The 13,400-nt window shown below is 40.5% G+C and overlaps 1 protein-coding gene across 24 annotated transcripts in view; it reads right to left on the reverse strand.

Moving 5' to 3' along the window:
- Positions 1–13,400, reverse strand: part of FGGY (FGGY carbohydrate kinase domain containing) — a 330,344-nt gene that overhangs the window by 281,265 nt on the left and 35,679 nt on the right. For 20 of the 24 annotated variants that reach the window (XM_087730897.1, XM_087730882.1, XM_087730893.1 and 17 more), the window contains one exon: positions 7,403–7,474. The gene's annotated coding sequence lies outside the window, so the exon portion shown is untranslated. Of the gene's footprint in view, positions 1–7,381; positions 7,475–13,400 lie in introns of all 24 variants that reach the window. The other 4 variants (XM_087730905.1, XM_087730902.1, XM_087730892.1 and 1 more) reach the window with 1 other exon arrangement.

A 13,400-nucleotide genomic window follows, 5' to 3' on the forward strand; every position in this document is an offset into this window, starting at 1 on the left:
AACACACACAAGCCTTGGATGAATAGTGGTTTGGGGATTTATTTCATTATTGGGCATAGGAAGGATAAATAACAGCAACACTCAACTGCCAGGATCTGTCTCGTTTCTGCCTTCTCTTCCTGAGAATGGATGGAAACAGCTCCTGTAGGAGGCTTTGGACTAGACAGAACAAAGTGAAGGGGCACATTCCTTCCAGCACTGAAAAACCATCTAGGAGCCACAGAGCACGCAGAGCAGAGGAGGGACTGCTTGGTTTCAGTGTCTGTATCCGTTATGAGTAAGTCAGTGGTGCCCTGACAAGAAGGCCTGAAGAAACTGGGGTGTGGCAGCTCTTTGGCGCAGCAAGGGAAGGCCCAGAAGCCTACACAGAGGGTTTCCTCTAGGATAGGCTGGAGTACGAGCCAGGGCAGGAGGTCCTGTGCCACTGCGAGACAGGCTCCAGCCTCTGCCAGAGCTGTGTGACTCATGGGAGGGAGGGAGGAGGCAAGACTTGGCAACCTGGGCTGTCTCACATAGTAGTAGGTTTTGTTCTCCACAGGATAACCCAAGGCCTATGTGGCATGTGGTCAAAGTCTTCAGTAAAGGACTGCAGTCCTTGTCACTCTCTGGTCAGCAATGGACCATATCACTTAATTCATGCGCCATACAGGGCTTGGCGCATCCTGATTCTCCCCTGCTCCAGCTGCCCAAACGATGGTTAGCAGGCTGCAGAGGAGTGATGCTGGTGGGACTGAGTCTCCTGCTCTTTTTCCCCCTGCGGCAGTTAGACTTGCCAGGCTCCAGAAGCCGGCAATATCTTCCTGGGATAGGACGCCACTCCCACACAGCATGGCGAAACCAGGACTGTGATTCACAAGTGGAACCACTTCCCTTGGGACAGCTGTAATGGCTCCCATTTCCTGCTCTCTACCCTACCCAATTTTTAAGGTTACCATCCTCACCACAAGAATCAAACAGCTTGCACAACAGCTGCTGGTCTGCTGTAGTTTACAGCCCAGCACCTCAAGGTGTTTCTGGTTAGTACCCTTAAAAGCTGGGCTGTACTCACTTGTGATGAGAGCTCTAGAAAATGCTACCTTCCTTTTGGTAAACTACTTTAGTATCATCATATGTTGCTCTTAGGACCCATGAAAAAAACTCAGGCCTCATCAGTTGTATTAAGCACCCTGACACTATTTTACTACTTTGCCTTTTGCAATGCAAATGGCATATAAAGCGTACAACCTGCAGAATACAGAGAAGACATCTCACATGTCTGGAGATGACATATTATATTTTCCCTCCCAGCCCAAATGAATCCTGAAGCCATGATATTTAAAAAAAGCCTAATCATACATTGCTAAGTTTTTGGCAGGCCAGATCAAATATTCTTAATGAAATCTTTTTAAAAAGGGAATAATATACACATGGTCTAGCTCCTGCAACACACTGAACACCCAGACCTGTGGCTAGCACTATCTTGTGTGCAAAGTGGCATACTTGGTTGAGTAACCATGTTTAAAGGGTAACAGGACATCTGCTTACCATTTCACTTCAGTGGGACTAACTGTGTGATTAGAGTTAAGCAGGTGACAGTGCTCAGTGTTACAGCCTTTCTGGAAAGCAACCACCTCAAAAAGGTTCAAAGTATGATACCCCAAAAGGAGATAGAAAAATAGCATTCATTGTTTTTACAAATCACAAGCTCATAGGATAATTCATGTTGAAAGGGACCTCAGAAGGACATCTAGCTCAACTTCTTGCTCAAAGCAGGGTCAGCTATGAGGTCAGACCAGGTTACTGAGGGCTTTAACTAGTCTATTTGCCTTTAGGATATCTATTGCAAGCATTGAAAAGTTCATTTTTTGTATTAAAACAGAAGGATTTGCAGTTAGTGAAAAAGAAATGATGACAGCCTTAGAAATATCAATGAATATGATCCACAGGCTACTAGAAGTCAATTAACAATAAATATTTTCCCAGTACTGACTCTTCTGTTCTGATTTCCAACATACTATGTTAAAGCAACAAGAAGTAAGCTGAGCTGTGATGGCTGATTCTCTGAATTCCCTAAGTTTGATTTTCACAGGTGGCAATGACATTGACAATTCAGAACACATGAGCTTGTACTGTTTACATTGAAATATACTTACTATGAAAGTGTATTTACTTACTGACCAAATACACTAATGCTAAAATGTTAGCTTTATATAAACTACCTACAGAGCCCATCCCTGGAAGTAATAAGCTATTTGTTAAAGATTCCTTAGATTCTTAGTGACGTTTCCTGATAATGGTCCCATTTAGAAGCACAGATTACATTTAATATGCATGCTTTTAACAACATTAGCTTGTTCTAAAGTGTGCTTTAACCCGCGTTATCAGAACTGTAGTTGAATTCCTCATATGGTTAAAGGGCAAATTCAGATATCTTTAGTCACCTTTTTCCACAACAAGTCTCACTGAATTAGCTGGAGATTGATGATTAGAGAATGAACAAAGGGCTGAGACTGCACACAGGGCTAACATGAGGGTTACCATTAGACAGTGGGACTTCAGACCCCCTCTGTGATTGAAAAGGCCCCAGGTTTTCTACATTTCACCTTCAAAACATTCACAAGTTTTCACTGTTTTATCAGTATGGTTAAAGCAGTGAAACCTTCTGAGGTAGGTAGGTTTATATTTTCTGAAATGTGATTCTACAATTCAACTTAATTCACATACTGGAAAGAGAATATGTCCTTGATTTCACTATAACTGTGTTCAGACAAAGGAACACAGTTGGAATAGTCTATAAAAAAAATACTAACATCACTAAAGCTGACCGAGTTGCTCTGCTACAAATTTGTACATAAACAAGGACTAGCGAGAGCCCCATGCAGAGCTGCTACATTGTGGACTAAGAAAAGCAACGCAATCACAAGTTGAGAATGGCACTACTGAGCATGAAATGGGGGTTGTTAATTCAGATTGTAGTTTGGGTGCATTCAAGTGCTTTGTGTATGCAGAGAACTTCTCTAACAGTCAAAAAAAAAAATCTAAATTTTTCTAAAATTTCTGAAAGACCTTGACAGTTTAGTCTGCTTTAATGACACAGTATGGAAGACAGGACACTTTGCAGCAAAGTTGCTTTTCACTTTAAAAACTACATATGGGCACTTTCTGGATTCAGAATAACTACCGTGCTTCTGGCAGTCCTGCCACTATCATTTAATGTGTGTGTCTTCCCAACAACATACATCTTCCAAAGCTCTGGATCACAAAACGTGACACACAGGGTACGCTGGGACCACTACCAGCAGCCAGCCAAAAATGCTAAGGGGAAGAATTTTTGTAGCGAGGGGTATTTCCCATATTCCAACACCACCTTTTCTGAGTACCCCCTACCTTGTCTGGCAGAGGCAGCAGCATCCCTTTGCCAACCAGGGTTTTGTTAAACGTTCCTCTGTTATATTTAGTGTCCAAAACCTATAGCTGTAAATGTTTTTTCTTTCTAAATGATCTAATTCCATAGCCATTGGTCAGACACTCCATCTCCTGCCTCATTGTACCAGAGCTGCTATCACGCTCTTCCTTATTGCCCGATCAACGTTTCTCTCTAATCACCCTCTTCCTTATTGCCTGATCTCTGTTTCTTCCTAAATATCTCCTTTACTATCAAACATGTGAATAACTTGTTTTAACATGTTTTACATGACAGACATATTTAAGGAACCAGCAGTATAAAAACAACATTAGAAAATACACAACAGATCTCAGCTAACAATGTGCATTAAATGAGTGCATGGCATTCTTTCTCTTTCTTTTTTTAATCTATACCATCAGTACTGTTAACCCCACCTACTAAATCCACAGGTACACACCTAGCACTGGTACAAAAGAAAAATGAGCTAGAAAACACCTTATAATCTCAAAAAAACAGAAGACGGGGATAGTATGACAGATTCATAAAGAAAAGCAGTATTTCATCCTTGTAACCGTGGAATCCAGTTTTGTAATAATAATTGTTTGTGCTGCTGACTTCCTTCAACACCTGTGACCCTGCTTGTCACGGCCTCATTGCCTGCTGGAAACTTGGCAAAAGACAAGAGAAGAGATATTAGGGAACCAATGCTACATCCTGAGAGAGGCCTTAAAGTCCAAAGGTTGAACAGAATTGCCAGGAGCAGTCTGATAAACTAAGGAAGTATGTGGCTCTGAAGACACAAACTGCTGTGCCCGAGTACAATATGTTCAAACTCTGCGAGCTGCACCCCAATGTCTCGCACGCTCAAAAGAGCGCACTATCCATGGACTTTTCCCAAACAGCCCCCTTGAAAAAGAATTATTTTAAGCCCCTTTCTGAAACGAGTACGTTTCGGTGCACTGCACATGCCAGAATTTCACAGATCTTAAATTTGAAAAACACTCCTCTTTATTTTTTCAAATTAAGCTAGGATGATTTGTTGATTTAATAAAAAGAAAAAATCCCATGTAAAAGCCCTTCTGAATTAGCATATTCAAGCCTTTCCAAAATCTGGCTCCAGTAAAGAACTTGTCCTTAAAAATCTATCAGACTGTAACTAAGCTTGTAACTTGGCATGTGAAATAAATAAGCCAATAATCAAATCCTTCAGAAATTTTCAATTAAACCTGTAAAAATAGCTAATAAAATATTCAGCATTTGAAGAGGCTGTATTCAGGAGGAGAGTACAGCAGCTTCAGTTTCATGTTAGGAAGAGCATGAGGCGTTAATAACTCAGGTTTTTTTCCCCCTCTTTCCTATCCACCACTCACGCAGTTACACTAGCACAACTTTTTGTGAAGCCACACTATAAATCTGAGCAGAAAACTCTTTTCTGGCTTTCAGAACAAATCAAACCAAGAACACAGCATGGCCCCCACAAAGAACTGAGCAAGCACAAGCAAAGAGGCAGTGCAGGAATGGCAGCCAAGGGAGGGAGGAAAAAGGACATGAATTGCTTTGAGCTCATATTGCTGCTGAGTACTTTCTATTATAAAACCATAACCTAATACACTTTCAAAACTACGGCTCTGAACTCCTTCACACAGTGCATCTCCTTCCCCACGTGGGACCCTACAGGGATCTATACCATTGCAAAAACGTGCCTGTGCGGCAAGGATTGCAGGCTCAGACGCTGCAGTCTATTATACTTTTCATTATTGACTGCTTATTCACTAAACGAGAGGATAACCCCAGCAGTACTTGTAAACACAACAGCTTCCTTGAGAAGCAACAGCACAATCCATAAGTACAGCTCTCCTTGTAAGTAAAATGCCTGACTTGGGAGGGCTGTCCTCCCTGGGGAGCTCAGCTGTGGGAAGCAGGAGCAAGGAACTGCCTTTTTAGGACTGTGGCTGAGCAGAGCTGGGAAGTGCTGGGGCAGGAACAGGGCTCCCGCAGCAGCTCGCTGGCCTTATAAGGAGAAAGCCAGGTATTTCCCCAGGCCTGTACTCGGAGCTGCACAGCCAGCGCAGCAAGGTAAGGCGAGGCAGGGCTCCCCAGCAACGCTTGGCCCACCACCAGCTGGGGGGACCCTTGGCCACAGCCACACTCCTGCTCAGTACAGACCTACAGCCCTGGTGTCTCCAGCCTCCGAGCATTTTAAATAGGCCTTATTAGGAAGCAGAAAAGCTTAATTAATTGAAAGATCATTTTCAGATCTGTAAAGCCAGATGGTTTGTGGGTGAACCGTACTTAATTTTAATGTGACATTTTAAGGCATTCAAGGCAACATTTTGGAGCGCGAGTCTCTAATGTCAGGCATCTTTTTAGCTACCTACATAAGAGGGCAGGTTTTCAGAGGTGATGAGCAGCTGGATTGTCTGAAGACTTTAACAGAAGGGGCAGGACACTCAAAGCCTCAGACACTCAGCAATTTGTTTAAGCAAGCTTTAGGAACACACATGATTAAGACTCCTCCCCAGTTGCCTACAAATTAAGGCTGCTTGACAGAAAAGCAAAAAAGATAACCAGTTTCCTTCAGTTTAAGTTACATTTCTTTTTATTACCTGTTTTATTTTTCTAGGGAGCAAAACAAACTAAACCACTTCAGGCCAAATCCATCTATATAGGATATATGTGAAAGCACCCCTGACCATGAAGTGTCCCATATTGTTGCTCTTTTTACCTTCCTGACTCTAGTTTTCAGAAGCAAAAAGAGGAGGCTGTGAGTAAAATAGGAAAAAAGTACAACTTTCCCCCAACAATATCCATTTTAAAATATGATTTTTAAATCTTTCTCAGAAAATGGCAACAAAAATGGAGTGTCCTTGAATATTTTTCTTTGGCAAAAAAAAAAAAAAAAAGTAATTTTCCTTTAGATATGGTTAAAAAAAGTAATTTACAGGGTAACATTAAAATGAGACTCTACCCATCCAGGAATAATACAGCATCCCAGTTCTGAATATGAAATGGTATATTGAAATTCAAAGAATTACCCATACATTTTGCCATCTTAGTTTCGTGAGGTTAAACTTTGATAACAGCAGGCAGCAGTTATCAGCTTGAGAAGCTGAATAGTATAGGTTTAACTCAGAGCAGCAACTTTTAACCTAGAAATATGAGAATGGCTTGATAGTTTTGATCTGTACTATTTTTTAAAGCCACAGACAAGTGTCTGCTCTACATCACAAACTACTGCCATCATTAGTGCCTTCAGGTAATAATCACAGCAGGAAGACCAAAACTTTGATTAATCTTGCTACATCCCACTTGTAACATATTGGCAAGAAAACATGGGGGAAGTACTAATGGATAATCACAGGGCATCCATTTCTAGGATTCCTTATGAGAGGCCCATTAGGAGAAAAGAGGCCACAGACAACATGAAAAATTACATTAAACAACAGAAAAATATCTAGGTACGTGACAAACTTATTCAGTATGAGCTCAGACATTGCATAGGACTTTCTCCAATTGTTGACTGGGCTGGGATTACATTTCTAGAGCTCCAAAGGAGCACTAGGGTAAGACTACTTTCATAGAAGGAATGAAAGTTTTGACACCAGGTGTCATACTGTAAATTTCTCCTTTAAAATAATTTGCTTGCCAAAGCAGTTCAGCTGCCAGAAAGGGAGAAAAGCAGGCAAATTATTCCCTTAAAAGCAATGACTGTGCTGTGCTGCTCAGGTACACAAGGCATCGCTCCAGATCTAGGGAACGCTCATTAGGAGCAATTAAAAAAACTCTGAGGAGATTTTAAAAACAACAACTTCCAAAAACAAAACATGCATATATACCACATGCATTTGTTTATGCAGCTGTAATGAGTGATGAAATCCATTTATGAGCTGAAGTCACAAGATTCTAAGCAGGTCTTTGTTTAATCTTGGTAAGTCATGACATTTCTCTACTACGTATAATAACGTGATTTGGATCAACGTTTTCAAACTTATGCACCTGGTTTTTAACGCTGCTTACCAACTGCACTTTTCATCTGCTTCGCTGGAGACTGAACAGTCTACTTCTGAGCCACCGCTTTGATTAAGCATCCTAAAGACAGATAGAGAAACCTTGTTTTAGTTTACCATACACCTGTAATTCTTCAATTCAGCATATATTCTGCAATTCTTACTCAAACTGAGACTCCATGCAACCTGCAAAGAGTGTAAATAAAAATCAATGATACCATTAGTGGAATGAATACTTACAGCATCAGCCCTTCTATAACCACAACATCTATCCAGATGGATGCCCTTAAAAGACTTAAGAAGGTTTGCTACAGACAATGGCTTTCGTTCCAGCGTGTTGCTGTGACTTGGAAGAATAAAATGAAGATAAATACAGCTGTTTGCTGCTTACAGCATTAATGCAGCATTAGTGCCCTGAGTAACAAAGGTAGGACAGAGTATGCAGGGGAAAAAAAAAGATTCAGCACAAATAACTATTAAGTTACACGTTTTGTGTATTTATAAACTATGCTAGGCTTTAGATGTATTATTATATAGCTTTAACAGTATACGAATCAGCAATCCTGCATATAAATCAAGACCACATTTTTAGCTTTGATATTAAGGAGAAAAAAAAAAGGGGGGGGGGGCGGTATTTGCCACTGCTGCTCTTGCCATTACACTTCCATTACCTTTGCAAACTGATCTGAAGTTTTGTGAGGATCAGATCAAAACTAAATGAATCTAGGTCCACTGTTAATATAAACAGAGTGACTTTTTTATATTTCTTTTAATAAGGGAAAAAAGATTAGACTCCTCATCTGAAAAAAAAAGTCAATCTACCTAATGCACAAGAGCAGGACATCCCAAACAGACAAAAATTCTCTTAGCCTTTTAAGGTCTGAAGGAAAGTGTTGCTGTCTACATCCATTCTCCATTCTGTTTCTCATGTTCGGCTCATTCATCTGCTCTCCAGAGTCCCAAATGAGCCAGGAGAACAGGTGGATTTTACAGCTTGTCACCAAATCAAGAAAACGCAAGGATCTTTCACCTAGAATGTTTTGTTCCAAGAAACCTCTTCTTTATATGCAAAAGCATAAAGTACAAGGCAATTTCTTCAGCAGCTTGGACTCAAACTTGGGAAGGCTCTAAAAAGGCCAAAGCCAAATATGCATAACCAACAAAGTCAATGTATCACCTAACTGGCACAAACAGAGTATGTTCCTACATTTTTTATGATTATTTTTGTTGATATAGGAAAATAATATGCAGTATTGCCAGTGTCTTCCCCGATGTGAAAACAAGTCCTAAAACGGTCATCAACACAAGGCAGCCAGGGAAGCACTGGAACTCCCGAGATGGAAAGTGGCACTTTTTCTGCCATTTTCAGATACACACACCTATTGGATGTGTTTTTATGTTACACACAAGTACGACATGGACTTGGGAAGAGAGACAACATTCTCAGTAGGACAGTATAAACACTTTGTTGCCTTCCATTTTCTTAGGATGGCTGCATCACTCAAGTAAAAATGTCACACAATGCATACAAGCCATATCAAACAAGAATCCATAATATTCTTAATGCTACATCAATTTATATATGCTAGATATATTAATGGGAAAATAAACTCAGATGCAGTCCTCCTACCTAAATTCTAAGTCTATAGGGATTATATTTTTTATTCCCCTATTTCCTAAGTCCTGTTCAGTTATTTTCCTTCAGTGTTTTGGGATCTACTATACCAGTGTGGCAGAAAGAAAACGACTGTAACTACTGAAGTCAGAGTAACAACTGAAAAACACGTATCAGTAGAAAACATTATTTAATATGCTAGTCCACATGAGCTAAACCCATTTGAAAAGCTCTGAAAAGGCACATTAAAAAAAATAACTGTGGGAGCGTTAAGTAAACAGTTCCCTTACTGGATTTGCTATAACAGACTAAAACCTTTCTTCCCCTTTCCACATTAAAGCAGAGCCCTAAAACCACATTTTGCATATTTTATTAGTTCAGACCTTTTCTAACACGGTTCCCAGGGCAGATCAAGTCCAACAAACTTTAAAAAAAATGAATCTAACATTGTTCTACAATAACAGTACTAGAATCTGGTAGGGTGTGAACAACAGGACTATCAATAAATGTCTACTCTTATTCCCAGACCCAGAATGGAATTCTAAACAATTTTTAGCCCCTAAGATTCACAATTTATTGAACCTGAACTTGCACACCAGCTTTAGTAATCAATGTTAGCGATCTCACGCCTCTGACTGCTTTCATCAGAGAGAAGAACTGCACATTTGGAGAAAGAAAAACATTTTTGTGACTGTTTTAAAAATCGTAGTTGAAAGTTTCTTGAAAGGTCAGAAAGCTAGGAGTTATCCTGCTAGAAACAGATTAGCAGGCAGAGGGTAGGCAAAGTGGTCAGGGGTGTACGGGAAGTATAATCTATCAGATTGATAGCACCACTATGTATATGGTACAATTATATCTTATCTTCCCAGCCCTGCAACCAAAATAAACCACATCGAAGTCTTGGAGTCTGATTCTGTTGTCTTTAAGTACACACCCCTTAGGGTGGCGACCCAGGACACACCACACATCTTTTACTTCATGTAAGACAAAATCAAAACAAATATAATCAGTATTTTTCCTTTTAGGACTCTCACTGAGACTCTTTGATGTGTTTTCCCTAATCGTTTTCTCTTTTTAATCATCACACTCAGGGGTTTCTCTGAGCTTATAATGGTCTAGCTTTTTATGTAACCTCTTCCATGCGGGCACCTTCCCAAGCTCGCAACACAGCAACTGCTGTAACAGTACACAGCAACACTACACCAAAGAATACCTTGTCCAAATGAAACCAAAAGGGAAATTTAGATGAGTACATTCTGCTTAGGTTGGAATTTTGGCTCAGACACAAGAGTTAACACTCCTGGTCTTGCAAAAAGCAGCTCTAATGGAGATACTGAAAATGAAAGTATCTCTTCTACTTCAAAGCTGAAAATCTGGCTGCTTCTATAACATGTTTTTCTGCTCTGGGAAATTTTACTTATCTATACTTATTCATGAAGGGGAAATTCTTGGTCCTGCAAGTTAGCTGTGGGTTTGCTATTCACTTGACTAGACCCAAGACTCCACCAGTATGATTTAGTACCCATAGTATAAAACTAGTTAAATTTCTAATTTCTATATGGCTGCTTGCCAATTTCTCTTTGTCTTAGGAGCAATTATTCACATTTACATTTTTATCTTGATTCTCTTTAGCAATATCCCTATTTACATAGAGAATCCTTAAACATTGCCACATTCTTTTCAGTGTTGCCCAAGAGTGTACTACACTTGTGGTGTACTACAGTTCTAAAATTTTCCAGATCCACTATTAATAAAATGCCTAAACTTAAAATAGGCACTACACAAAACCCGCATAACTGGAACACCTACAAAATGCCCTGTAAACAGCTGCCCTACATCTAAGCTGCCAGTAGATTCATGAGGTTCTAGAGTTAATTTCCATTTATCAGCTAAGATTTACTGATACCCCATACCCATTTGTGTTGTTCTCTGCTGTGCCTTGTCAAGACACTGCACATGGAGGAAGCAGGAGCTAGGACAAGAACTGGAACCATTTCCTTCACGTGGGAAGGTGCCCTGCTAAGAAACTGCTTATTGAACCTGACAGCGAGCGTATAAACAACATTAGAGGGAGTGCTCACACATGTACTCCCAATAAAGGGGAGGACAAGGCGGTGAAAGTCAGAGCTATTACAAGACAACTACAAATTAAAGACACTGTTTTTAATCTCCAGGATACTAAAATATTTTTGAGAGCTCCCAGTGTTTGGGGGAGGAGGGAGGGAAAGAAGGGTGAGCGGTAAGCTCTACTGAGACTTTTCTTATGGTTTCTATCACCTTTTGTAGGAAAATCATTCTAGAAAAAAGCAACAGAGGATTTTGAAACTAACAGAAAAGCACTTGCTAAAAGGTAGCTTACTCTTTGTAAAACTTCCCATGAGGCCTGAAAAAGCACCCTGGGCATGCACTTTACCAGATAGCTTTGCATATGAAATGCTGTTTGTTTCAAAAACAGTTGTATATTTTTACCAGGGGGGTTATTCCTGTCAATTGTCCCCTGATTACTGATCTGTGAGAAGCAAAAAAAAGGAGTCAGCGCTACCACAAAGATATAAGCATAACTATTAAAGTTCATGGGATTTTCGACATTCCCCCTCCTTACTCTGAAACTTTAACCCTTGAGTGAATGCTGCCATATATATTTCCTTTGTTTGGCTGTCTGGTGGGCCACCTGGAAAGCATCAGCACTCTAAGAAGAAAACTGCTATTGTTTATTCGGAATTTCCTTAAAACAAAATCTTGCTGTCCATTACCACTTCCCAGAAAGGTATATTGTTCTATCACCACCCATATCAAATTCAAGTGCAGAGACATGTTTACGGTACGTGCAGCGGCTCAGATAGGCTGGGCTGTTGCAATCCTGTTGCAATCCTGTGCAGAAAACAGAATGTTAACACTGGCATGCTGCTCCCACGCCCTCCCCTTTTCAGGCTTTACATTAACTCAGTGACACCCTGCTAGGCACAAGGTTTATTTACACAACACAACGTCTTGAGACAGCCTTTGTTCGACTGCAGTGTTGACAGGCTTATGAAGCTCTACTGGCTATAGTAAAGGTGTATTAAGAATCAACTGAGGACCACATATGAATGAAATGTTTTGAAACTCCCTTGATTGAGTTTCCAGCTGCAGAGCAATTCCCTTTTAGCCAGAAGCTGTTGGGACAAACTAGCGAAGCTCCTGGCTTTCACGGAGACCCGTGAATTGCACTAACATGGTGGTTCCTCAAGGACCTTAAACTGAGACACACTGGTGACAGCCTGAAAAGAAGCAAATGCCTCTTTCCCCAGCCATTCAGTTTTTTTGCTGGGATAGATCTGAACGGGATGTATTTCCCAACACACTTCACCTCATGGCTGTGTCAGCGCAAGGGAGGGGACAGCGTGGGAGCAGGAAGAGGGCAGGACTGCCTCTTTTGTCAGCAGTGCTGGCCGAAAGCACTTGGGGAACTAACGACATTGTAAATTGTGCTGATTTACATCTGCTAAAAATTGCTCCTTAGTTGCCCTTAAAAATGACTGCTATATGTACAGCATTTTAAAACTTAACATACGTGTAAAAACAGGCAAGAAAGCTTGGGTGCAGATTTATTGGGTGGAAGTGTCCAAGGGGGCTGTAGGCTTCACCTCCCCAGGACGAGCAATACCCATTGCTGCGAGGAGGGAGTGGCTGTTGCTCTCACCCGCTTTCCCAAGGGGTGTATCATGCAGAAGAGTTCCTGTGTTTCACACGATTATCTTCTTGTCAAAGTTTTGGACTACGTATCAAGGCTTTTTCTTCCAAGAAACTATCTGCGTGATTGTGGACAGGTGCTGATCACTCTTCCTCAGCTTCCCCCTTCTGGGAAGCTTACATGTAATGCTTCCTCCTATATAGCATTTTTGACATCAACGACTCCAGATCATTTTCAGAGCCTCTCACAGCAGAGACTCTAAATGTAAATAAATAAATGAATAAAAACCACTCCAAAAAAAAGCAGGCCCATAGCAACTGGAAGATATTTGGTGAAAATGTCAGAAAGTGACCAGAGAGTGAAAATGGCATAAATCTAGGTGCCAGTATATGCTCTACACAGTCCTGGGTCAGATTCAAAATGCATTACAAGGCTGATAAACCAATAAAAATGTCAATGGTTGATATCCTAAAAGCAAATGAGGCCAGTAACAAATATTTTATACCAATAAGTTAATCCTAGATCTTCTTCCAGATGAAATTCCATTCCTTTTCCATACCTTTTTCCTTAATGCATTTTTTAAAATAAAAATAGTTCATACCACTTGTACAGCATTTATTCCTCATAGAGCTGCATGCTTTACTAGAACTTCAGTCTCATTATGTCCATTTTACAGGCAGGGAAACCAAGCCATAGAGATAGAAAAAAGTGATTAAGGGT

This window comes from Nipponia nippon, unplaced genomic scaffold, assembly GCF_047370975.1.
Source record: "Nipponia nippon isolate SJK-2023a ecotype South Korea unplaced genomic scaffold, ASM4737097v1 scaffold_5, whole genome shotgun sequence".
In the NCBI taxonomy this organism is placed as follows: Eukaryota; Metazoa; Chordata; class Aves; order Pelecaniformes; family Threskiornithidae; genus Nipponia; species Nipponia nippon.